Source organism: Pseudophryne corroboree, unplaced genomic scaffold (assembly GCF_028390025.1).
Source record: "Pseudophryne corroboree isolate aPseCor3 unplaced genomic scaffold, aPseCor3.hap2 scaffold_770, whole genome shotgun sequence".
In the NCBI taxonomy this organism is placed as follows: domain Eukaryota; kingdom Metazoa; phylum Chordata; class Amphibia; order Anura; family Myobatrachidae; genus Pseudophryne; species Pseudophryne corroboree.
Genome location: NW_026970349.1, coordinates 205,990 through 230,648, shown reverse-complemented (window position 1 = coordinate 230,648; position 24,659 = coordinate 205,990).

The following is a 24,659-nucleotide window of genomic DNA, read 5'->3' as shown; positions in this document are numbered from 1 at the left end:
TCTGCCAAGGCCGATGCCCAATGGCATAGTACAGAGCATGTCAAAACCAAAACACCAAATATCAGTAAAAAAAGGACTCCAAAACCTAAAATAAAATTGTCGGAGGAGAAGCGTAAACTTGCCAATATGCCATTTACCACACGGAGTGGCAAGGAACGGCTGAGGCCCTGGCCTATGTTCATGGCTAGTGGTTCAGCTTCACATGAGGATGGAAGCACTCATCCTCTCGCTAGAAAAAAGAAAAGACTTAAGCTGGCAAAAGCACAGCAAAGAACTGTGCGTTCTTCGAAATCACAAATCCCCAAGGAGAGTCCAATTGTGTCGGTTGCGATGCCTGACCTTCCTCTTTTTTCTTTCATTTTTCTTTGCGTCATGTGCTGTTTGGGGAGTATTTTTTTGAAGGGCCATCCTGCCTGACACTGCAGTGCCACTCCTAGATGGGCCCGGTGTTTGTGTCGGCCACTAGGGTCGCTAATCTTACTCACACAGCTACCTCATTGCGCCTCTTTTTTTCTTTGCATCATGTGCTGTTTGGGGAGGGTTTTTTGGAAGGGACATCCTGCGTGACACTGCAGTGCCACTCCTAGATGGGCCCGGTGTTTGTGTCGGCCACTAGGGTCGCTTATCTTACTCACACAGCGACCTCGGTGCAAATTTTAGGACTAAAAATAATATTGTGAGGTGTGAGGTATTCAGAATAGACTGAAAATGAGTGTAAATTATGGTTTTTGAGGTTAATAATACTTTGGGATCAAAATGACCCCCAAATTCTATGATTTAAGCTGTTTTTTAGTGTTTTTTGAAAACCCAAACAATTTCAGGTGCTCATCTCTACTTTCTATAACCATCACTGCATTACTGACCCCTCTTTAGAGATGTGCACTTGAAATTTTTCAGGTTTTGTGTTTTGGTTTTGGGTTCGGTTCCGCGGCCGTGTTTTGGGTTCGACCGCGTTTTGGCAAAACCTCACCGAATTTTTTTTGTCGGATTCGGGTGTGTTTTGGATTCGGGTGTTTTTTTCAAAAAACACTAAAAAACAGCTTAAATCATAGAATTTGGGGGTCATTTTGATCCCAAAGTATTATTAACCTCAAAAACCATAATTTCCACTCATTTTCAGTCTATTCTGAACGCCTCACACCTCACAATATTATTTTTAGTCCTAAAATTTGCACCGAGGTCGCTGGATGACTAAGCTAAGCGACCCTAGTGGCCGACACAAACACCTGGCCCATCTAGGAGTGGCACTGCAGTGTCACGCAGGATGGCCCTTCCAAAAAAACACTCCCCAAACAGCATATGACGCAAAGAAAAAAAGAGGCGCAATGAGGTAGCTGTGTGAGTAAGCTAAGCGACTCTAGCGGCCGACACAAACACCTGGCCCATCTAGGAGTGGCACTGCAGTGTCACGCAGGATGGCCCTTCCAAAAAACACTCCCCAAACAGCACATGACGCAAAGAAAAAAAGAGGCGCAATGAGGTAGCTGTGTGAGTAAGATAAGCGACCCTAGTGGCCGACACAAACACCTGGCCCATCTAGGAGTGGCACTGCAGTGTCACGCAGGATGGCCCTTCCAAAAAACACTCCCCAAACAGCACATGACGCAAAGAAAAAAAGAGGCGCAATGAGGTAGCTGTGTGAGTAAGATAAGCGACCCTAGTGGCCGACACAAACACCTGGCCCATCTAGGAGTGGCACTGCAGTGTCACGCAGGATGGCCCTTCAAAAAAATACTCCCCAAACAGCACATGACGCAAAGAAAAATTAAAGAAAAAAAAGAGGTGCAAGATGGAATTGTCCTTGGGCCCTCCCACCCACCCTTATGTTGTATAAACAGGACATGCACACTTTAACCAACCCATCATTTCAGCGACAGGGTCTGCCACACGACTGTGACTGAAATGACGGGTTGGTTTGGACCCCCACCAAAAAAGAAGCAATTAATCTCTCCTTGCACAAACTGGCTCTACAGAGGCGAGATGTCCACCTCATCATCATCCTCCGATATATCACCGTGTACATCCCCCTCCTCACAGATTATCAATTCGTCCCCACTGGAATCCACCATCTCAGCTCCCTGTATACTTTGTGGAGGCAATTGCTGCTGGTCAATGTCTCCACGGAGGAATTGATTATAATTCATTTTAATGAACATCATCTTCTCCACATTTTCTGGAAGTAACCTCGTACGCCGATTGCTGACAAGGTGAGCGGCGGCACTAAACACTCTTTCGGAGTACACACTTGTGGGAGGGCAACTTAGGTAGAATAAAGCCAGTTTGTGCAAGGGCCTCCAAATTGCCTCTTTTTCCTGCCAGTATAAGTACGGACTGTCTGACGTGCCTACTTGGATGCGGTCACTCATATAATCCTCCACCATTCTTTCAATGGGGAGAGAATCATATGCAGTGCCAGTAGACGACATGTCCGACTCCGTAATCGTTGTCAGGTCCTTCAGTCCGGACCAGATGTCAGCATCAGCAGTCGCTCCAGACTGCCCTGCATCACCGCCAGCGGGTGGGCTCGGAATTCTGAGCCTTTTCCTCGCACCCCCAGTTGCGGGAGAATGTGAAGGAGGAGATGTTGACAGGTCGCGTTCCGCTTGACTTGACAATTTTCTCACCAGCAGGTCTTTGAACCCCAGCAGACTTGTGTGTGCCGGAAAGAGAGATCCAAGGTAGGTTTTAAATCTAGGATCGAGCACGGTGGCCAAAATGTAGTGCTCTGATTTCAACGGATTGACCACCCGTGAATCCTTGTTAAGCGAATTAAGGGCTCCATCCACAAGTCCCACATGCCTAGCGGAATCGCTTTGTGTTAGCTCCTTCTTCAATGTCTCCAGCTTCTTCTGCAAAAGCCTGATGAGGGGAATGACCTGACTCAGGCTGGCAGTGTCTGAACCTACTTCACGTGTGGCAAGTTCAAAGGGCAGCAGAACCTTGCACAACGTTGAAATCATTCTCCACTGCGCTTGAGACAGGTGCATTCCACCTCCTATATCGTGCTCAATTGTATAGGCTTGAATGGCCTTTTGCTGCTCCTCCAACCTCTGAAGCATATATAGGGTTGAATTCCACCTCGTTACCACTTCTTGCTTCAGATGATGGCAGGGCAGGTTCAGGCGTTTTTGGTGTTGCTCCAGTCTTCTGTACGTGGTGCCTGTACGCCGAAAGTGTCCCGCAATTCTTCTGGCCACCGACAGCATCTCTTGCATGCGCCTCTCGTTTTTTAAATAATTCTGCACCACCAAATTCAAGGTAGAGATGAGCGCCTGAAATTTTTCGGGTTTTGTGTTTTGGTTTTGGGTTCGGTTCCGCGGCCGTGTTTTGGGTTCGAACGCGTTTTGGCAAAACCTCACCGAATTTTTTTTGTCGGATTCGGGTGTGTTTTGGATTCGGGTGTTTTTTTCAAAAAACACTAAAAAACAGCTTAAATCATAGAATTTGGGGGTCATTTTGATCCCAAAGTATTATTAACCTCAAAAACCATAATTTACACTCATTTTCAGTCTATTCTGAATACCTCACACCTCACAATATTATTTTTAGTCCTAAAATTTGCACCGAGGTCGCTGTGTGAGTAAGATAAGCGACCCTAGTGGCCGACACAAACACCGGGCCCATCTAGGAGTGGCACTGCAGTGTCACGCAGGATGTCCCTTCCAAAAAACCCTCCCCAAACAGCACATGACGCAAAGAAAAAAAGAGGCGCAATGAGGTAGCTGTGTGAGTAAGATTAGCGACCCTAGTGGCCGACACAAACACCGGGCCCATCTAGGAGTGGCACTGCAGTGTCACGCAGGATGGCCCTTCCAAAAAACCCTCCCCAAACAGCACATGACGCAAAGAAAAAAAGAGGCGCAATGAGGTAGCTGTGTGAGTAAGATTAGCGACCCTAGTGGCCGACACAAACACCGGGCCCATCTAGGAGTGGCACTGCAGTGTCACGCAGGATGTCCCTTCCAAAAAACCCTCCCCAAACAGCACATGACGCAAAGAAAAAAAGAGGCGCAATGAGGTAGCTGTGTGAGTAAGATTAGCGACCCTAGTGGCCGACATAAACACCGGGGCCCATCTAGGAGTGGCACTGCAGTGTCACGCAGGATGTCCCTTCCAAAAAACCCTCCCCAAACAGCACATGACGCAAAGAAAAAAAGAGGCGCAATGAGGTAGCTGACTGTGTGAGTAAGATTAGCGACCCTAGTGGCCGACACAAACACCGGGCCCATTTAGGAGTGGCACTGTAGTGTCACGCAGGATGTCCCTTCCAAAAAACCCTCCCCAATCAGCACATGATGCAAAGAAAAAGAAAAGAAAAAAGAGGTGCAAGATGGAATTGTCCTTGGGCCCTCCCACCCACCCTTATGTTGTATAAACAAAACAGGACATGCACACTTTAACCAACCCATCATTTCAGTGACAGGGTCTGCCACACGACTGTGACTGATATGACGGGTTGGTTTGGACCCCCCCAAAAAAGAAGCAATTAATCTCTCCTTGCACAAACTGGCTCTACAGAGGCAAGATGTCCACCTCATCATCACCCTCCGATATATCACCGTGTACATCCCCCTCCTCACAGATTATCAATTCGTCCCCACTGGAATCCACCATCTCAGCTCCCTGTGTACTTTGTGGAGGCAATTGCTGCTGGTCAATGTCTCCGCGGAGGAATTGATTATAATTCATTTTAATGAACATCATCTTCTCCACATTTTCTGGATGTAACCTCGTACGCCGATTGCTGACAAGGTGAGCGGCGGCACTAAACACTCTTTCGGAGTACACACTTGTGGGAGGGCAACTTAGGTAGAATAAAGCCAGTTTGTGCAAGGGCCTCCAAATTGCCTCTTTTTCCTGCCAGTATAAGTACGGACTGTGTGACGTGCCTACTTGGATGCGGTCACTCATATAATCCTCCACCATTCTATCAATGTTGAGAGAATCATATGCAGTGACAGTAGACGACATGTCCGTAATCGTTGTCAGGTCCTTCAGTCCGGACCAGATGTCAGCATCAGCAGTCGCTCCAGACTGCCCTGCATCACCGCCAGCGGGTGGGCTCGGAATTCTGAGCCTTTTCCTCGCACCCCCAGTTGCGGGAGAATGTGAAGGAGGAGATGTTGACAGGTCGCGTTCCGCTTGACTTGACAATTTTCTCACCAGCAGGTCTTTCAACCCCAGCAGACTTGTGTCTGCCGGAAAGAGAGATCCAAGGTAGGCTTTAAATCTAGGATCGAGCACGGTGGCCAAAATGTAGTGCTCTGATTTCAACAGATTGACCACCCGTGAATCCTTGTTAAGCGAATTAAGGGCTCCATCCACAAGTCCCACATGCCTAGCGGAATCGCTCCGTGTTAGCTCCTCCTTCAATGTCTCCAGCTTCTTCTGCAAAAGCCTGATGAGGGGAATGACCTGACTCAGGCTGGCAGTGTCTGAACTGACTTCACGTGTGGCAAGTTCAAAGGGCATCAGAACCTTGCACAACGTTGAAATCATTCTCCACTGCGCTTGAGACAGGTGCATTCCACCTACTATATCGTGCTCAATTGTATAGGCTTGAATGGCCTTTTGCTGCTCCTCCAACCTCTGAAGCATATAGAGGGTTGAATTCCACCTCGTTACCACTTCTTGCTTCAGATGATGGCAGGGCAGGTTCAGTAGTTTTTGGTGGTGCTCCAGTCTTCTGTACGTGGTGCCTGTACGCCGAAAGTGTCCCGCAATTCTTCTGGCCACCGACAGCATCTCTTGCACGCCCCTGTCGTTTTTTAAAAAATTCTGCACCACCAAATTCAAGGTATGTGCAAAACATGGGACGTGCTGGAATTTGCCCATATTTAATGCACACACAATATTGCTGGCGTTGTCCGATGCCACAAATCCACAGGAGAGTCCAATTGGGGTAAGCCATTCCGCGATGATCTTCCTCAGTTGCCGTAAGAGGTTTTCAGCTGTGTGCGTATTCTGGAAAGCGGTGATACAAAGCGTAGCCTGCCTAGGAAAGAGTTGGCGTTTGCGAGATGCTGCTACTGGTGCCGCCGCTGCTGTTCTTGCGGCGGGAGTCCATACATCTACCCAGTGGGCTGTCACAGTCATATAGTCCTGACCCTGCCCTGCTCCACTTGTCCACATGTCCGTGGTTAAGTGGACATTGGGTACAACTGCATTTTTTAGGACACTGGTGAGTCTTTTTCTGACGTCCGTGTACATTCTCGGTATCGCCTGCCTAGAGAAGTGGAACCTAGATGGTATTTGGTAACGGGGGCACACTGCCTCAATAAATTGTCTAGTTCCCTGTGAACTAACGGCGGATACCGGACGCACGTCTAACACCAACATAGTTGTCAAGGCCTCAGTTATCCGCTTTGCAGCAGGATGACTGCTGTGATATTTCATCTTCCTCGCAAAGGACTGTTGAACAGTCAATTGCTTACTGGAAGTAGTACAAGTGGGCTTACGACTTCCCCTCTGGGATGACCATCGACTCCCAGCGGCAACAACAGCAGCGCCAGCAGCAGTAGGCGTTACACGCAAGGATGCATCGGAGGAATCCCAGGCAGGAGAGGACTCGTCAGAATTGCCAGTGACATGGCCTGCAGGACTATTGGCATTCCTGGGGAAGGAGGAAATTGACACTGAGGGAGTTGGTGGGGTGGTTTGCGTGAGCTTGGTTACAAGAGGAAGGGATTTACTGGTCAGTGGACTGCTTCCGCTGTCACCCAAAGTTTTTGAACTTGTCACTGACTTATTATGAATGCGCTGCAGGTGACGTATAAGGGAGGATGTTCCGAGGTGGTTAACGTCCTTACCCCTACTTATTACAGCTTGACAAAGGGAACACACGGCTTGACACCTGTTGTCCGCATTGCTGGTGAAATACCTCCACACCGAAGAGCTGATTTTTTTGGTATTTTCACCTGGCATGTCAACGGCCATATTCCTCCCACGGACAACAGGTGTCTCCCCGGGTGCCTGACTTAAACAAACCACCTCACCATCAGAATCCTCCTGGTCAATTTCCTCCCCAGCGCCAGCAACACCCATATCCTCCTCATCCTGGTGTACTTCAACACTGACATCTTCAATCTGACTATCAGGAACTGGACTGCGGGTGCTCCTTCCAGCACTTGCAGGGGGCGTGCAAATGGTGGAAGGCGCATGCTCTTCACGTCCAGTGTTGGGAAGGTCAGGCATCGCAACCGACACAATTGGACTCTCCTTGTGGATTTGGGATTTCGAAGAATGCACAGTTCTTTGCTGTGCTGCTTTTGCCAGCTTGAGTCTTTTCATTTTTCTAGCGAGAGGCTGAGTGCTTCCATCCTCATGTGAAGCTGAACCACTAGCCATGAACATAGGCCAGGGCCTCAGCCGTTCCTTGCCACTCTGTGTCGTAAATGGCATATTGGCAAGTTTACGCTTCTCCTCCGACAATTTTATTTTAGGTTTTGGAGTCCTTTTTTTTCTGATATTTGGTGTTTTGGATTTGACATGCTCTGTACTATGACATTGGGCATCGGCCTTGGCAGACGACGTTGCTGGCATTTCATCGTCTCGGCCATGACTAGTGGCAGCAGCTTCAGCACGAGGTGGAAGTGGATCTTGATCTTTCCCTAATTTTGGAACCTCAACATTTTTGTTCTCCATATTTTAATAGGCACAACTAAAAGGCACCTCAGGTAAACAATGGAGATGGATACTAGTATACAATTATGGACTGCCTGCCGAGTGCAGACACAGAGGTAGCCACAGCCGTGAACTACCGTACTGTACTGTGTCTGCTGCTAATATAGACTGGTTGATAAAGAGATAGTATACTCGTAACTAGTATGTATGTATAAAGAAAGAAAAAAAAACCACGGTTAGGTGGTATATACAATTATGGACGGGCTGCCGAGTGCCGACACAGAGGTAGCCACAGCCGTGAACTACCGCACTGTACTGTGTCTGCTGCTAATATATAGACTGGTTGATAAAGAGATAGTATACTCGTAACTAGTATGTATGTATAAAGAAAGAAAAAAAAACCACGGTTAGGTGGTATATACAATTATGGACGGGCTGCCGAGTGCCGACACAGAGGTAGCCACAGCCGTGAACTACCGCACTGTACTGTGTCTGCTGCTAATATAGACTGGTTGATAAAGAGATAGTATACTCGTAACTAGTATGACTATAAAGAAAGAAAAAAAAACCACGGTTAGGTGGTATATACAATTATGGACGGGCTGCCGAGTGCCGACACAGAGGTAGCCACAGCCGTGAACTACCGCACTGTACTGTGTCTGCTGCTAATATATAGACTGGTTGATAAAGAGATAGTATACTCGTAACTAGTATGTATGTATAAAGAAAGAAAAAAAAACCACGGTTAGGTGGTATATACAATTATGGACGAGCTGCCGAGTGCCGACACAGAGGTAGCCACAGCCGTGAACTACCGCACTGTACTGTGTCTGCTGCTAATATAGACTGGTTGATAAAGAGATAGTATACTCGTAACTAGTATGTATGTATAAAGAAAGAAAAAAAAACCACGGTTAGGTGGTATATACAATTATGGACGGGCTGCCGAGTGCCGACACAGAGGTAGCCACAGCCGTGAACTACCGCACTGTACTGTGTCTGCTGCTAATATATAGACTGGTTGATAAAGAGATAGTATACTCGTAACTAGTATGTATGTATAAAGAAAGAAAAAAAAACCACGGTTAGGTGGTATATACAATTATGGACGGGCTGCCGAGTGCCGACACAGAGGTAGCCACAGCCGTGAACTACCGCACTGTACTGTGTCTGCTGCTAATATAGACTGGTTGATAAAGAGATAGTATACTCGTAACTAGTATGTATGTATAAAGAAAGAAAAAAAAACCACGGTTAGGTGGTATATACAATTATGGACGGGCTGCCGAGTGCCGACACAGAGGTAGCCACAGCCGTGAACTACCGCACTGTACTGTGTCTGCTGCTAATATATAGACTGGTTGATAAAGAGATAGTATACTCGTAACTAGTATGTATGTATAAAGAAAGAAAAAAAAACCACGGTTAGGTGGTATATACAATTATGGACGGGCTGCCGAGTGCCGACACAGAGGTAGCCACAGCCGTGAACTACCGCACTGTACTGTGTCTGCTGCTAATATAGACTGGTTGATAAAGAGATAGTATACTCGTAACTAGTATGTATGTATAAAGAAAGAAAAAAAAACCACGGTTAGGTGGTATATACAATTATGGACGGGCTGCCGAGTGCCGACACAGTGGTAGCCACAGCCGTGAACTACCGCACTGTACTGTGTCTGCTGCTAATATAGACTGGTTGATAAAGAGATAGTATACTCGTAACTAGTATGACTATAAAGAAAGAAAAAAAAACCACGGTTAGGTGGTATATACAATTATGGACGGGCTGCCGAGTGCCGACACAGAGGTAGCCACAGCCGTGAACTACCGCACTGTACTGTGTCTGCTGCTAATATAGACTGGTTGATAAAGAGATAGTATACTACTAATATTATATATACTGGTGGTCAGGTCACTGGTCACTAGTCACACTGGCAGTGGCACTCCTGCAGCAAAAGTGTGCACTGTTTAATTTTAATATAATATTATGTACTCCTGGCTCCTGCTATAACCTATAACTGGCACTGCAGTGCTCCCCAGTCTCCCCCACAATTATAAGCTGTGTGAGCTGAGCACAGTCAGATATATATATACATTGATGCAGCACACTGGGCTGAGCAGTGCACACAGATATGGTATGTGACTGAGTCACTGTGTGTATCGTTTTTTTCAGGCAGAGAACGGATATATTAAATAAAACAAACAACTGCACTGTCTGGTGGTCACTGTGGTCGTCAGTCACTAAACTCTGCACTCTCTTCTACAGTATCACAGCCTCAGGTCAATCTCTCTCTCTCTCTCTCAACCCTAATCTAAATGGAGAGGACGCCAGCCACGTCCTCTCCCTATCAATCTCAATGCACGTGTGAAAATGGCGGCGACGCGCGGCTCCTTATATAGAATCCGAGTCTCGCGATAGAATCCGAGCCTCGCGAGAATCCGACAGTGTCATGATGACGTTCGGGCGCGCTCGGGTTAACCGAGCAAGGCGGGAAGATCCGAGTCGCTCGGATCCGTGTAAAAAAAGCTGAAGTTCGGGCGGGTTCGGATTCCGAGGAACCGAACCCGCTCATCTCTAATTCAAGGTATGTGCAAAACATTGGACGTGCTGGAATTTGCCCATATTTAATGCACACACAATATTGCTGGCGTTGTCCGATGCCACAAATCCACAGGAGAGTCCAATTGGGGTAAGCCATTCCGCGATGATCTTCCTCAGTTGCCGTAAGAGGTTTTCAGCTGTGTGCGTATTCTGGAAACCGGTGATACAAAGCGTAGCCTGCCTAGGAAAGAGTTGGCGTTTGCGAGATGCTGCTACTGGTGCCGCCGCTGCTGTTCTTGCGGCGGGAGTCCATACATCTACCCAGTGGGCTGTCACAGTCATATAGTCCTGACCCTGCCCTGCTCCACTTGTCCACATGTCCGTGGTTAAATGGACATTGGGTACAACTGCATTTTTTAGGACACTGGTGAGTCTTTTTCTGACGTCCGTGTACATTCTCGGTATCGCCTGCCTAGAGAAGTGGAACCTAGATGGTATTTGGTAACGGGGGCACACTACCTCAAGAAATTGTCTAGTTCCCTGTGAACTAACGGCGGATACCGGACGCACGTCTAACACCAACATAGTTGTCAAGGCCTCAGTTATCCGCTTTGCAACAGGATGACTGCTGTGATATTTCATCTTCCTCGCAAAGGACTGTTGGACAGTCAATTGCTTGGTGGAAGTAGTAAAAGTGGGCTTACGACTTCCCCTCTGGGATGACCATCGACTCCCAGCAGCAACAACAGCAGCGCCAGCAGCAGTAGGCGTTACACGCAAGGATGCATCGGAGGAATCCCAGGCAGGAGAGGACTCGTCAGAATTGCCAGTGACATGGCCTGCAGGACTATTGGCATTCCTGGGGAAGGAGGAAATTGACACTGAGGGAGTTGGTGGGGTGGTTTGCGTGAGCTTGGTTACAAGAGGAAGGGATTTACTGGTCAGTGGACTGCTTCCGCTGTCGCCCAAAGTTTTTGAACTTGTCACTGACTTATTATGAATGCGCTGCAGGTGACGTATAAGGGAGGATGTTCCGAGGTGGTTAACGTCCTTACCCCTACTTATTACAGCTTGACAAAGGCAACACACGGCTTGACACCTGTTGTCCGCATTTCTGTTGAAATACTTCCACACCGAAGAGCTGATTTTTGGGGTATTTTCACCAGGCATGTCAATGGCCATATTCCTCCCACGGACAACAGGTGTCTCCCCGGGTGCCTGACTTAAACAAACCACCTCACCATCAGAATCCTCCTGGTCAATTTCCTCCCCAGCGCCAGCAACACCCATATCCTCCTCATCCTGGTGTACTTCAACACTGACATCTTCAATCTGACTATCAGGAACTGGACTGCGGGTGCTCCTTCCAGCACTTGCAGGGGGCGTGCAAATGGTGGAAGGCGCATGCTCTTCACGTCCAGTGTTGGGAAGGTCAGGCATCGCAACCGACACAATTGGACTCTCCTTGTGGATTTGGGATTTCAAAGAACGCACAGTTCTTTGCTGTGCTTTTGCCAGCTTGAGTCTTTTCATTTTTCTAGCGAGAGGCTGAGTGCTTCCATCCTCATGTGAAGCTGAACCACTAGCCATGAACATAGGCCAGGGCCTCAGCCGTTCCTTGCCACTCCGTGTGGTAAATGGCATATTGGCAAGTTTACGCTTCTCCTCCGACAATTTTATTTTAGATTTTTGAGTCCTTTTTTTACTGATATTTGGTGTTTTGGATTTTACATGCTCTGTACTATGACATTGGGCATCGGCCTTGGCAGACAACGTTGCTGGCATTTCATCGTCTCGGCCATGACTAGTGGCAGCAGCTTCAGCACGAGGTGGAAGTCGATCTTGATCTTTCCCTATTTTTGGAACCTCAACATTTTTGTTCTCCATATTTTAATAGGCACAACTAAAAGGCACCTCAGGTAAACAATGGAGATGGATGGATACTAGTATACTTATGGATGACGAGCGACTGCCGACACAGAGGTAGCTACAGCCGTGGACTACCGTACTGTGTCTGCTGCTAATATAGACTGGATGATAATGAGATAAAATTAAAATATATATATATATATCACACTAGTACTGCAGCCGGACAGGTATATATTATGTAATGACGGACCTTCTGGACACTGTCTGTCAGCACTGCAGACTCCTAAAGTAAGCTACTAGTATCAAGAAGATAGAAAAAAAAAAACCACGGGTAGGTGGTATACAATTATGGATGGACGAGCGACTGCCGACACAGAGGTAACTACAGCCGTGGACTACCGTACTGTGTCTGCTGCTAATATAGACTGGATGATAATGAGATAAAATTAAAATATATATATATATATATATCACACTAGTACTGCAGCCGGACAGGTATATATTATGTAATGACGGACCTGCTGGACACTGTCTGTCAGCACTGCAGACTCCTAAAGTAAGCTACTAGTATCAAGAAGATAGAAAAAAAAAAAACACGGGTAGGTGGTATACAATTATGGATGGACGAGCGACTGCCGACACAGAGGTAGCTACAGCCGTGGACTACCGTACTGTGTCTGCTGCTAATATAGACTGGATGATAATGAGATAAAATTAAAATATATATATATATCACACTAGTACTGCAGCCGGACAGGTATATATTATGTAATGACGGACCTGCTGGACACTGTCTGTCAGCACTGCAGACTCCTAAAGTAAGCTACTAGTATCAAGAAGATAGAAAAAAAAAAAAACACGGGTAGGTGGTATACAATTATGGATGGACGAGCGACTGCCGACACAGAGGTAGCTACTACAGCCGTGGACTACCGTACTGTGTCTGCTGCTAATATAGACTGGATGATAATGAGATAAAATTAAAATATATATATATATATATATATATCACACTAGTACTGGCGCCGGACAGGTATATATTATGTAATGACGGACCTGCTGGACACTGTCTGTCAGCACTGCAGACTCCTAAAGTAAGCTACTAGTATCAAGAAGATAGAAGAAAAGAAAAAACACGGGTAGGTGGTATACAATTATGGATGGACGAGCGACTGCCGACACAGAGGTAGCTACAGCCGTGGACTACCGTACTGTGTCTGCTGCTAATATAGACTGGATGATAATGAGATAAAATTAAAATATATATATATTATATATCACACTAGTACTGCAGCCGGACAGGTATATATTATGTAATGACGGACCTGCTGGACACTGTCTGTCAGACTCAGCACTGCAGACTCCTAAAGTAAGCTACTAGTATCAAGAAGATAGAAAAAAAAAACCACGGGTAGGTGGTATACAATTATGGATGGACGAGCGACTGCCGACACAGAGGTAGCTACAGCCGTGGACTACCGTACTGTGTCTGCTGCTAATATAGACTGGATGATAGTGAGATAAAATTAAAATATATATATATATCACACTAGTACTGCAGCCGGACAGGTATATATTATGTAATGACGGACCTGCTGGACACTGTCTGCAGAATGCGTTTATAAAAACACCACACGACGAGTGTTTAACTTTTTCAGGCAGACAATCACAATATACTGGTGGTCAGCAGACAATCACAATACTGGTGGTCAGTGGTCACTGGTCAGTCACACTGGCAGTGGCACTCTGGCAGCAAAAGTGTGCACTGTACTTAAAATATGTACTCCTGCTATAACTGCTCCCCAGTCTCCCCCACAATTAAGCTGTGTGAGCAGTGAGCACTCAGCACAGTCAGATAATGATATACAGTATTACATATAATGCAGCACACTGGGCTGAGCACAGATATGGTATGTGACTGTGTCACACTGTGTATCGTTTTTTTTCAGGCAGAGAACGGATTAATTAAACTGGTGGTCACTGGTCACACTATCAGCAGCAAGTAGTACTCCTCCTAATAATATGCTCCCCAAAATTTGTGTCTCTCTCTAGTACTCTAGTCTAAACGGAGAGGACGCCAGCCACGTCCTCTCCCTATCAATCTCAATGCACGTGTGAAAATGGCGGCGACGCGCGGCTCCTTATATAGAATCCGAGTCTCGCGATAGAATACGAGCCTCGCGAGAATCCGACAGCGGGATGATGACGTTCGGGCGCGCTCGGGTTAACCGAGCAAGGCGGGAAGATCCGAGTCGCTCGGCCCCGTGTAAAAAAACCTGAAGTTCGGGCGGGTTCGGATTCCGAGGAACCGAACCCGCTCATCTCTACCCTCTATACAGTACACTGACCTCTATATACCTGCTAGTACATCCCTGATGCCTATATTTCCTAAGCTAAATCCCTGACGCCTCTATTCCCTACGCTACATCCCTGACGCCTCTATTCCCTATGCTACATCCCTGACGCCTCTATACCCTACGCTACATCCCTGATGCCTCTATTCCCTACGCTACATTCCTGATGCCTCTATAACCTACGCTACATCCCTGACGCCTCTATACCCTACGCTACATCCCTGACGCCTCTATACAGTACAATGCATTACTGATCCCTCTAGACCATACATCCTCATTACATCAGAGAGATAGTGAAACACTGGAAAAAATAAGGATAAAGTGGACTACAGAAACTGATGCTCTAAACAAAGGAGAGAGAGAGAGAGAGAAAAGCACAAGGGAAAGTGGGCAATCGGAACACCATAGAGAGAGGAGAGATAGAAATGCCTGAAAAAGTAAAGGGGGTTGGGTATGGCATCCGGCGCTCGGGATTCCAGCAGTCATATGATACCTAATCCTAACCCTCTGGGGGGGTGGCGGATAGGGCTAACCCTCAGGGGGTGGCAGCTAGGACTAACCCCCCCCCCCTAGTGCCTTCCCTAACACCCCCTCCCCCGGTCCTAACCCTCCCTCCAATACTCGCCTTCGGGATGTTGGCTGTCAGCAAGATGCATCCTCATTTCAATGTCTACTGAAATAATTCAGGTTGACACCAGGAAACATTAACGCCACTGCATCCTTGCTGCTTTCTCATGTGGAAGTCTGTTTAATGTGAAAACAAGGTGATATCTAATTATCTAATTAGCACACAGGTAAGGAATTAAGAAAATCTTTATTTAAGGGTGAAGATGTTTCTCACAAAATCGTTGCCCCAATGCATCATTGAAATTCAAGCTGGAAAGATGATTTTAATATATCACTTGTACATTTTGTATTGCTCTTCTGGTGACAATGTAGTTTGTTTTTGTCAATTACCATTTTAATAATAGGGTAAATAAAATTAAGTGGATTTTTGAAAGAAAACAATACTGTCAATATACTATTAAAACAAATTAAAATGGTAAAAGTTATTGTACTTTAAGTAAAAATAAAAGAGCCAAAATATCAATCCCAGTTTTGGATTACTTTAATTAACAAAAAAAAAAGCATACAGCAGAGGATAGTTTCAATCTGCCTACCTCTGGGTTATGGGTCCAGCATGCTTCCATTGCAGTACTCTGCTGCACATGTAAGTGCAAGAGATCCTGAAGCACTCACTCATCATGGGAAAGTACCAATGTGTTTCTTCGTTGGTTGATGGAAGAAACATCTTACAAAAACTCTCCAGATTATTGACTTTTTAAAGTTTTGCTAGGAAACGTTTTAGATGAATGCTTATTAGCCTTTGTCAGTATGGACTTTTGCAAAGTGTCTCTGTGGCGCAATCAGTTAGTATGTACGGCTATTAACCAAAAGGTTGGTGGTTCAATCCCACCCAGGGACCTAATTGACCTTGTTATCAGATTTTGGTGATCTTTAAGTAGACTAGTCAAAATTTCAAACCCCCTGTTATGGTGTAGGGTACTTGGCCTTCTCTGATGTAATCAGAGTTAGATTTGATTCAGTGATTTTATAGGAAGCACAATTTAGCAGTGGGTTGCAGAGAAAAAAAATATGCTGGCAGAAAAATCCAATTGAGTGATTAAACAGTTTTTTATTTTCTGGCTTTATTTTTATGCTAACAAATTTGTTCTCTGAAAAGTGTCCACAAAGCCAAGTCTCTGATTAACACCTTTGTAAGGATGGTTTTTCACCTATTACTAAATTAAACTTGCTTCATTGGAAAGGCAGCAAGATGCATCCTCATTTCAATGTCTACTGAAATAATACAGGTTGACACCAGGAAACATTAACGCCACTGCATCCTTGCTGCTTTCTCATGTGGAAGTCTGTTTAATGTGAAAACAAGGTGATATCTAATTAGCACACAGGTAAGGAATTAAGAAAATCTTTATTTAAGGGTGAAGATGTTTCTCACAAAATCGTTGCCCCAATGCATCATTGAAATTATAGCTGGAAAGATGATTTTAATATATCACTTGTACATTTTGTATTGCTCTTCTGGTGACAATGTAGTTTGTTTTTGTCAATTACCATTTTAATAATAGGGTAAAGAAAATGAAGTGGATTTTTGAAAGAAAACAATACTGTCAATATACTATTAAAACAAATTAAAATGGTAAAAGTTATTGTACTTTAAGTAAAAATAAAAGAGACAAAATATCAATCCCAGTTTTGGATTACTTTAATTAACAAACAAAAAAATGCATATAGCAGAGGATAGTTTCAATCTGCCTACCTCTGGGTTATGGGCCCAGCATGCTTCCATTGCAGTACTCTGCTGCACATGTAAGTGCAAGAGATCCTGAAGCACTCACTCATCATGGGAAAGTACCAATGTGTTTCTTCGTTGGTTGATGGAAGAAACATCTTACAAAAACTCTCCTGATTATTGACTTTTTAAAGTTTTTCTAGGAAACGTTTTAGATGAATGCTTATTAGCCTTTGTCAGTATGAACTTTTGCAAAGTGTCTCTGTGGTGCAATCAGTTAGTATGTACGGCTATTAACCAAAAGGTTGGTGGTTCAATCCCACCCAGGGACCTAATTGACCTTGTTATCAGATTTTGGTGATCTTTAAGTAGACAAGTCAAATTTCATACCCCCTGTTATGGTGTAGGGTACCTGGCCTTCTCTGATGTAATCAGAGTTAGATTTGATTCAGTGATTTTATAAAAACATCTAGGAAGCACAATTTAGCAGTGGGTTGCAGAGAAAAAGAAATATGCTGGCAAAAAAATCAAATTGCGTGATTAAACAGCTCTTCATTTTCTGGCTTTATTTTTATGCTAACAAATTTGTTCTCTGAAAAGTGTCCTCAAAGCCAAGTCTCTGATTATCACCTTTGTAAGGATGGTTTTTCACCTATTACTAAATTAAACTTGCTTCATTGGAAAGGCAGCAAGATGCATCCTCATTTCAATGTCTACTGAAATAATACAGGTTGACACCAGGAAACATTAACGCCACTGCATCCTTGCTGCTTTCTCATGTGGAAGTCTGTTTAATGTGAAAACAAGGTGATATCTAATTAGCACACAGGTAAGAAATTACGAAAATCTTTATTTAAGGGTGAAGATGTTTCTCACAAAATTGTTGCCCCAATGCATCATTGAAATTCAAGCTGGAAAGATGATTTTAATATATCACTTGTACATTTTGTATTGCTCTTCTGGTGACAATGTAGTTTTTTTTGTCAATTACCATTTTAATAATAGGGTAAAGAAAATTAAGTGGATTTTTGAAAGAAAACTATACTGTCAATATACTATTAAAACAAATTAAAATGGTAAAAGTTATTGTACTTTAAGTAAAAATAAAAGAGCAAAAATATCAATCCCAGTTTTGATTACTTAAATTAACCAAAAAAAATGCATATAGCAAAGGATAGTTTCAATCTGCCTACCTCTGGGTTATGGGTCCAGCATGCTTCCATTGCAGTACTCTGCTGCACATGTAAGTGCAAGAGATCCTGAAGCACTCCCTCATCATGGGAAAGTACCAATGTGTTTATTCATTGGTTGATGGAAGAAACATCTTACAAAAACTCTCCAGATTATTGATTTTTTAATATTTTTCTAGGAAACGTTCTAGATGTATGCTTATTAGCCTTTGTCAGTATGTACTGTTTGCAAAGTGTCTCGGTGGCGCAATCGGTTAGTGTGTTCGGCTATTAACCAAAAGGTTGGTGGTTCAATCCCACCCAGGGACGTAATTGACCTTGTGATCAGATTTTGGTGATATTTAAGTAGACAAGTCAAAATTTCAAACCCCCTCTTATTGTGTAGGGTACCTGGCCTTCTCTGATGTAATCAGAGTTAGATTTGATTCAGTGATTTTATAAAAAACAGCTAGGAAGCACAATTTAGCAGTGGGTTGCAGAGAAAAAAAATATGCTGGCAGAAAAATCCAATTGAGTGATTAAACAGCTCTTCATTTTCTGGAATTTATTTTTATGCTAACAAATTTGTTCTCTGAAAAGTGTCCACAAAGCCAAGTCTCTGATTAACACCTTTGTAAGGATGGTTTTTCACCTATTACTAAATTAAACTTGCTTCATTGGAAAGGCAGCAAGATGCATCCTCATTTCAATGTCTACTGAAATAATACAGGTTGACACCAGGAAACATTAACGCCACTGCATCTTTGCTGCTTTCTCACATGGAAGTCTGTTTAATGTGAAAACAAGGTGATATCTAATTAGCACACAGGTAAGGAATTACGAAAATCTTTATTTAAGGGTGAAGATGTTTCTCACAAAATTGTTGCCCCAATGCATCATTGAAATTCAAGCTGGAAAGATGATTTTAATATATCACTTGTACATTTTGTATTGCTCTTCTGGTGACAATGTAGTTTTTTTGTCAATTACCATTTTAATAACAGGGTAAAGAAAATTAAGTGGATTTTTGAAAGAAAACTATACTGTCAATATACTATTAAAACAAATTAAAATGGTAAAAGTTATTGTACTTTAAGTAAAAATAAAAGAGCAAAAATATCAATCCCAGTTTTGATTACTTAAATTAACAAAAAAAATGCATATAGCAAAGGATAGTTTCAATCTGCCTACCTCTGGGTTATGGGTCCAGCATGCTTCCATTGCAGTACTCTGCTGCCCATGTAAGTGCAAGAGATCCTGAAGCACTCACTCATCATGGGAAAGTACCAATGTGTTTATTCGTTGGTTGATGGAAGAAACATCTTACAAAAACTCTCCAGATTATTGATTTTTTAATGTTTTTCTAGGAAACGTTCTAGATGTATGCTTATTAGCCTTTGTCAGTATGTACTTTTTGCAAAGTGTCTCTGTGGCGCAATCGGTTAGTGTGTTTGGCTGTTAACCAAAAGGTTGGTGGTTCAATCCCACCCAGGGATGTAATTAACCTTGTGATCAGATTTTGGTGATATTTAAGTAGACAAGTCAAAATTTCAAACCTCCTCTTATGGTGTAGGGTACATGGCCTTCTCTGATGTAATCAGAGTTAGATTTGATTCAGTGATTTTATAAAAAAACAGCTAGGAAGCACAATTTAGCAGTGGGTTGCAGAGAAAAAAAATTTGCTGGCAGAAAAATCCAATCGAGTGATTAAACAGCTCTTCATTTTCTGGCTTTATTTTTATGCTAACAAATTTGTTCTCTGAAAAGTGTCCACAAAGCCAAGTCTCTGATTAACACCTTTGTAAGGATGGTTTTTCACCTATTACTAAATTAAACTTGCTTCATTGGAAAGGCAGCAAGATGCATCCTCATTTCAATGTCTACTGAAATAATACAAGTTGACACCAGGAAACATTAACGCCACTGCATCCTTGCTGCTTTCTCATGTGGAAGTCTGTTTAATGTGAAAACAAGGTGATATCTAATTAGCACACAGGTAAGGAATTAAGAAAATCTTTATTTAAGGGTGAAGATGTTTCTCACAAAATTGTTGACCCAATGCATCATTGAAATTCAAGCTGGAAAGATGATTTTAATATATCACTTGTACATTTTGTATTGCTCTTCTGGTGACAATGTAGTTTGTTTTTGTCAATTACCATTTTAATAATAGGGTAAAGAAAATGAAGTGGATTTTTGAAAGAAAACAATACTGTCAATATACTATTAAAACAAATTAAAATGGTAAAAGTTATTGTACTTTAAGTAAAAATAAAAGAGACAAAATATCAATCCGAGTTTTGGATTACTTTAATTAACAAAAAAAAATGCATATAGCAGAGGATAGTTTCAATCTGCCTACCTCTGGGTTATGGGCCCAGCATGCTTCCATTGCAGTACTCTGCTGCACATGTAAGTGCAAGAGATCCTGAAGCACTCACTCATCATGGGAAAGTACCAATGTGTTTCTTCGTTGGTTGATGGAAGAAACATCTTACAAAAACTCTCCAGATAATTGACATTTTAAAGTTTTTCTAGGAAACGTTTTAGATGAATGCTTATTAGCCTTTGTCAGTATGAACTTTTGCAAAGTGTCTCTGTGGCGCAATCAGTTAGTATGTACGGCTATTAACCAAAAGGTTGGTGGTTCAATCCCACCAATTGACCTTGTTATCAGATTTTGGTGATATTTAAGTAGACAAGTCAAATTTCATACCCCCTGTTATGGTGTAGGGTACCTGGCCTTCTCTGATGTAATCAGAGTTAGATTTGATTCAGTGATTTTATAAAAACATCTAGGAAGCACAATTTAGCAGTGGGTTGCAGAGAAAAAGAAATATGCTGGCAAAAAAATCAAATTGCGTGATTAAACAGCTCTTCATTTTCTGGCTTTATTTTTATGCTAACAAATTTGTTCTCTGAAAAGTGTCCACAAAGCCAAGTCTCTGATTAACACCTTTGTAGGGATGGTTTTTCACCTATTACTAAATTAAACTTGCTTCATTGGAAAGGCAGCAAGATGCATCCTCATTTCAATGTCTACTGAAATAATACAAGTTGACACCAGGAAACATTAACGCCACTGCATCCTTGCTGCTTTCTCATGTGGAAGTCTGTTTAATGTGAAAACAAGGTGATATCTAATTAGCACACAGGTAAGAAATTCCGAAAATCTTTATTTAAGGGTGAAGATGTTTCTCACAAAATTGTTGCCCCAATGCATCTTTGAAATTCAAGCTGGAAAGATGATTTTAATATATCACTTGTACATTTTGTATTGCTCTTCTGGTGACAATGTAGTTTTTTTTGTCAATTACCATTTTAATAATAGGGTAAAGAAAATTAAGCGGATTTTTGAAAGAAAACTATACTGTCAATATACTATTAAAACAAATTAAAATGGTAAAAGTTATTGTACTTTAAGTAAAAATAAAAGAGCAAAAATATCAATCCCAGTTTTGATTACTTAAATTAACAAAAAAAAATGCATATAACAAAGGATAGTTTCAATCTGCCTACCTCTGGGTTATGGGTCCAGCATGCTTCCATTGCAGTACTCTGCTGCACATGTAAGTGCAAGAGATCCTGAAGCACTCACTCATCATGGGAAAGTACCAATGTGTTTATTCATTGGTTGATGGAAGAAACATCTTACAAAAACTCTCCAGATTATTGATTTTTTAATGTTTTTCTAGGAAACGTTCTAGATGTATGCTTATTAGCCTTTGTCAGTATGTACTGTTTGCAAAGTGTCTCTGTGGCGCAATCGGTTAGTGTGTTCGGCTATTAACCAAAAGGTTGGTGGTTCAATCCCACCCAGGGACGTAATTAACCTTGTGATCAGATTTTGGTGATATTTAAGTAGACAAGTCAAAATTTCAAACCTCCTCTTATGGTGTAGGGTACATGGCCTTCTCTGATGTAATCAGAGTTAGATTTGATTCAGTGATTTTATAAAAAACAGCTAGGAAGCACAATTTAGCAGTGGGTTGCAGAGAAAAAAAATATGCTGGCAGAAAAATCCAATCGAGTGATTAAACAGCTCTTCATTTTCTGGCTTTATTTTTATGCTAACAAATTTGTTCTCTGAAAAGTGTCCACAAAGCCAAGTCTCTGATTAACACCTTTGTAAGGATGGTTTTTCACCTATTACTAAATTAAACTTGCTTCATTGGAAAGGCAGCAAGATGCATCCTCATTTCAATGTCTACTGAAATAATACAAGTTGACACCAGGAAACATTAACGCCACTGCATCCTTGCTGCTTTCTCATGTGGAAGTCTGTTTAATGTGAAAACAAGGTGATATCTAATTAGCACACAGGTAAGGAATTAAGAAAATCTTTATTTAAGGGTGAAGATGTTTCTCACAAAATTGTTGACCCAATGCATCATTGAAATTCAAGCTGGAAAGATGATTTTAATATATCACTTGTACATTTTGTATTGCTCTTCTGGTGACAATGTAGTTTGTTTTTGTCAATTACCATTTTAATAATAGGGTAAAGAAAATTAAGTGGATTTTTGAAAGAAAACAATACTGTCAATATACTATTAAAACAAATTAAAATGGTAAAAGTTATTGTACTTTAAGTAAAAATAAAAGAGACAAAATATCAATCCCAGTTTTGGATTACTTTAATTAACAAAAAAAAAATGCATATAGCAGAGGATAGTTTCAATCTGCCTACCTCTGGGTTATGGGCCCAGCATGCTTCCATTGCAGTACTCTGCTGCACATGTAAGTTCAAGAGATCCTGAAGCACTCACTCATCATGGGAAAGTACCAATGTGTTTCTTCGTTGGTTGATGGAAGAAACATCTTACAAAAACTCTCCAGATTATTGACTTTTTAAAGTTTTGCTAGGAAACGTTTTAGATGAATGCTTATTAGCCTTTGTCAGTATGGAAATTTGCAAAGTGTCTCTGTGGCGCAATCAGTTAGTATGTACGGCTTTTAACCAAAAGGTTGGTGGTTTAATCCCACCTAGGGACCTAATTGACCTTGTTATCAGATTTTGGTGATCTTTAAGTAGACAAGTCAAAATTTCAAACCCCCTGTTAAGGTGTAGGGTACTTGGCCTTCTCTGATGTAATCAGAGTTAGATTTGATTCAGTGATTTTATAAAAACAGCTAGGAAGCACAATTTAGCAGTGGGTTGCAGAGAAAAAAAATATGCTGGCAGAAAAATCCAATTGAGTGATTAAACAGCTCTTTATTTTCTGGCTTTATTTTTATGCTAACAAATTTGTTCTCTGAAAAGTGTCCACAAAGCCAAGTCTCTGATTAACACCTTTGTAAGGATGGTTTTTCACCTATTACTAAATTAAACTTGCTTCATTGGAAAGGCAGCAAGATGCATCCTCATTTCAATGTCTACTGAAATAATACAGGTTGACACCAGGAAACATTAACGCCACTGCATCCTTGCTGCTTTCTCATGTAAAAGTCTGTTTAATATGAAAACAAGGTGATATCTAATTAGCACACAGGTAAGGAATTAAGAAAATCTTTATTTAAGGGTGAAGATGTTTCTCACAAAATCGTTGCCCCAATGCATCATTGAAATTCAAGCTGGAAAGATGATTTTAATATATCACTTGTACATTTTGTATTGCTCTTCTGGTGACAATGTAGTTTGTTTTTGTCAATTACCATTTTAATAATAGGGTAAAGAAAATGAAGTGGATTTTTGAAAGAAAACAATACTGTCAATATACTATTAAAACAAATTAAAATGGTAAAAGTTATTGTACTTTAAGTAAAAATAAAAGAGCCAAAATATCAATCCCAGTTTTGGATTACTTTAATTAACAAAAAAAAATGCATATAGCAGAGGATAGTTTCAATCTGCCTACCTCTGGGTTATGGGCCCAGCATGCTTCCATTGCAGTACTCTGCTGCACATGTAAGTGCAAGAGATCCTGAAGCACTCACTCATCATGGGAAAGTACCAATGTGTTTCTTCGTTGGTTGATGGAAGAAACATCTTACAAAAACTCTCCAGATTATTGACTTTTTAAAGTTTTTCTAGGAAACGTTTTAGATGAATGCTTATTAGCCTTTGTCAGTATGAACTTTTGCAAAGTGTCTCTGTGGCGCAATCAGTTAGTATGTACGGCTATTAACCAAAAGGTTGGTGGTTCAATCCCACCCAGGGACCTAATTGACCTTGTTATCAGATTTTGGTGATCTTTAAGTAGACAAGTCAAATTTCATACCCCCTGTTATGGTGTAGGGTACCTGGCCTTCTCTGATGTAATCAGAGTTAGATTTGATTCAGTGATTTTATAAAAACATCTAGGAAGCACAATTTAGCAGTGGGTTGCAGAGAAAAAGAAATATGCTGGCAAAAAAATCAAATTGCGTGATTAAACAGCTCTTCATTTTCTGGCTTTATTTTTATGCTAACAAATTTGTTCTCTGAAAAGTGTCCACAAAGCCAAGTCTCTGATTAACACCTTTGTAGGGATGGTTTTTCACCTATTACTAAATTAAACTTGCTTCATTGGAAAGGCAGCAAGATGCATCCTCATTTCAATGTCTACTGAAATAATACAGGTTGACACCAGGAAACATTAACGCCACTGCATCCTTGCTGCTTTCTCATGTGGAAGTCTGTTTAATGTGAAAACAAGGTGATATCTAATTAGCACACAGGTAAGAAATTACGAAAATCTTTATTTAAGGGTGAATATGTTTCTCACAAAATTGTTGCCCCAATGCATCATTGAAATTCAAGCTGGAAAGATGATTTTAATATATCACTTGTACATTTTGTATTGCTCTTCTGGTGACAATGTAGT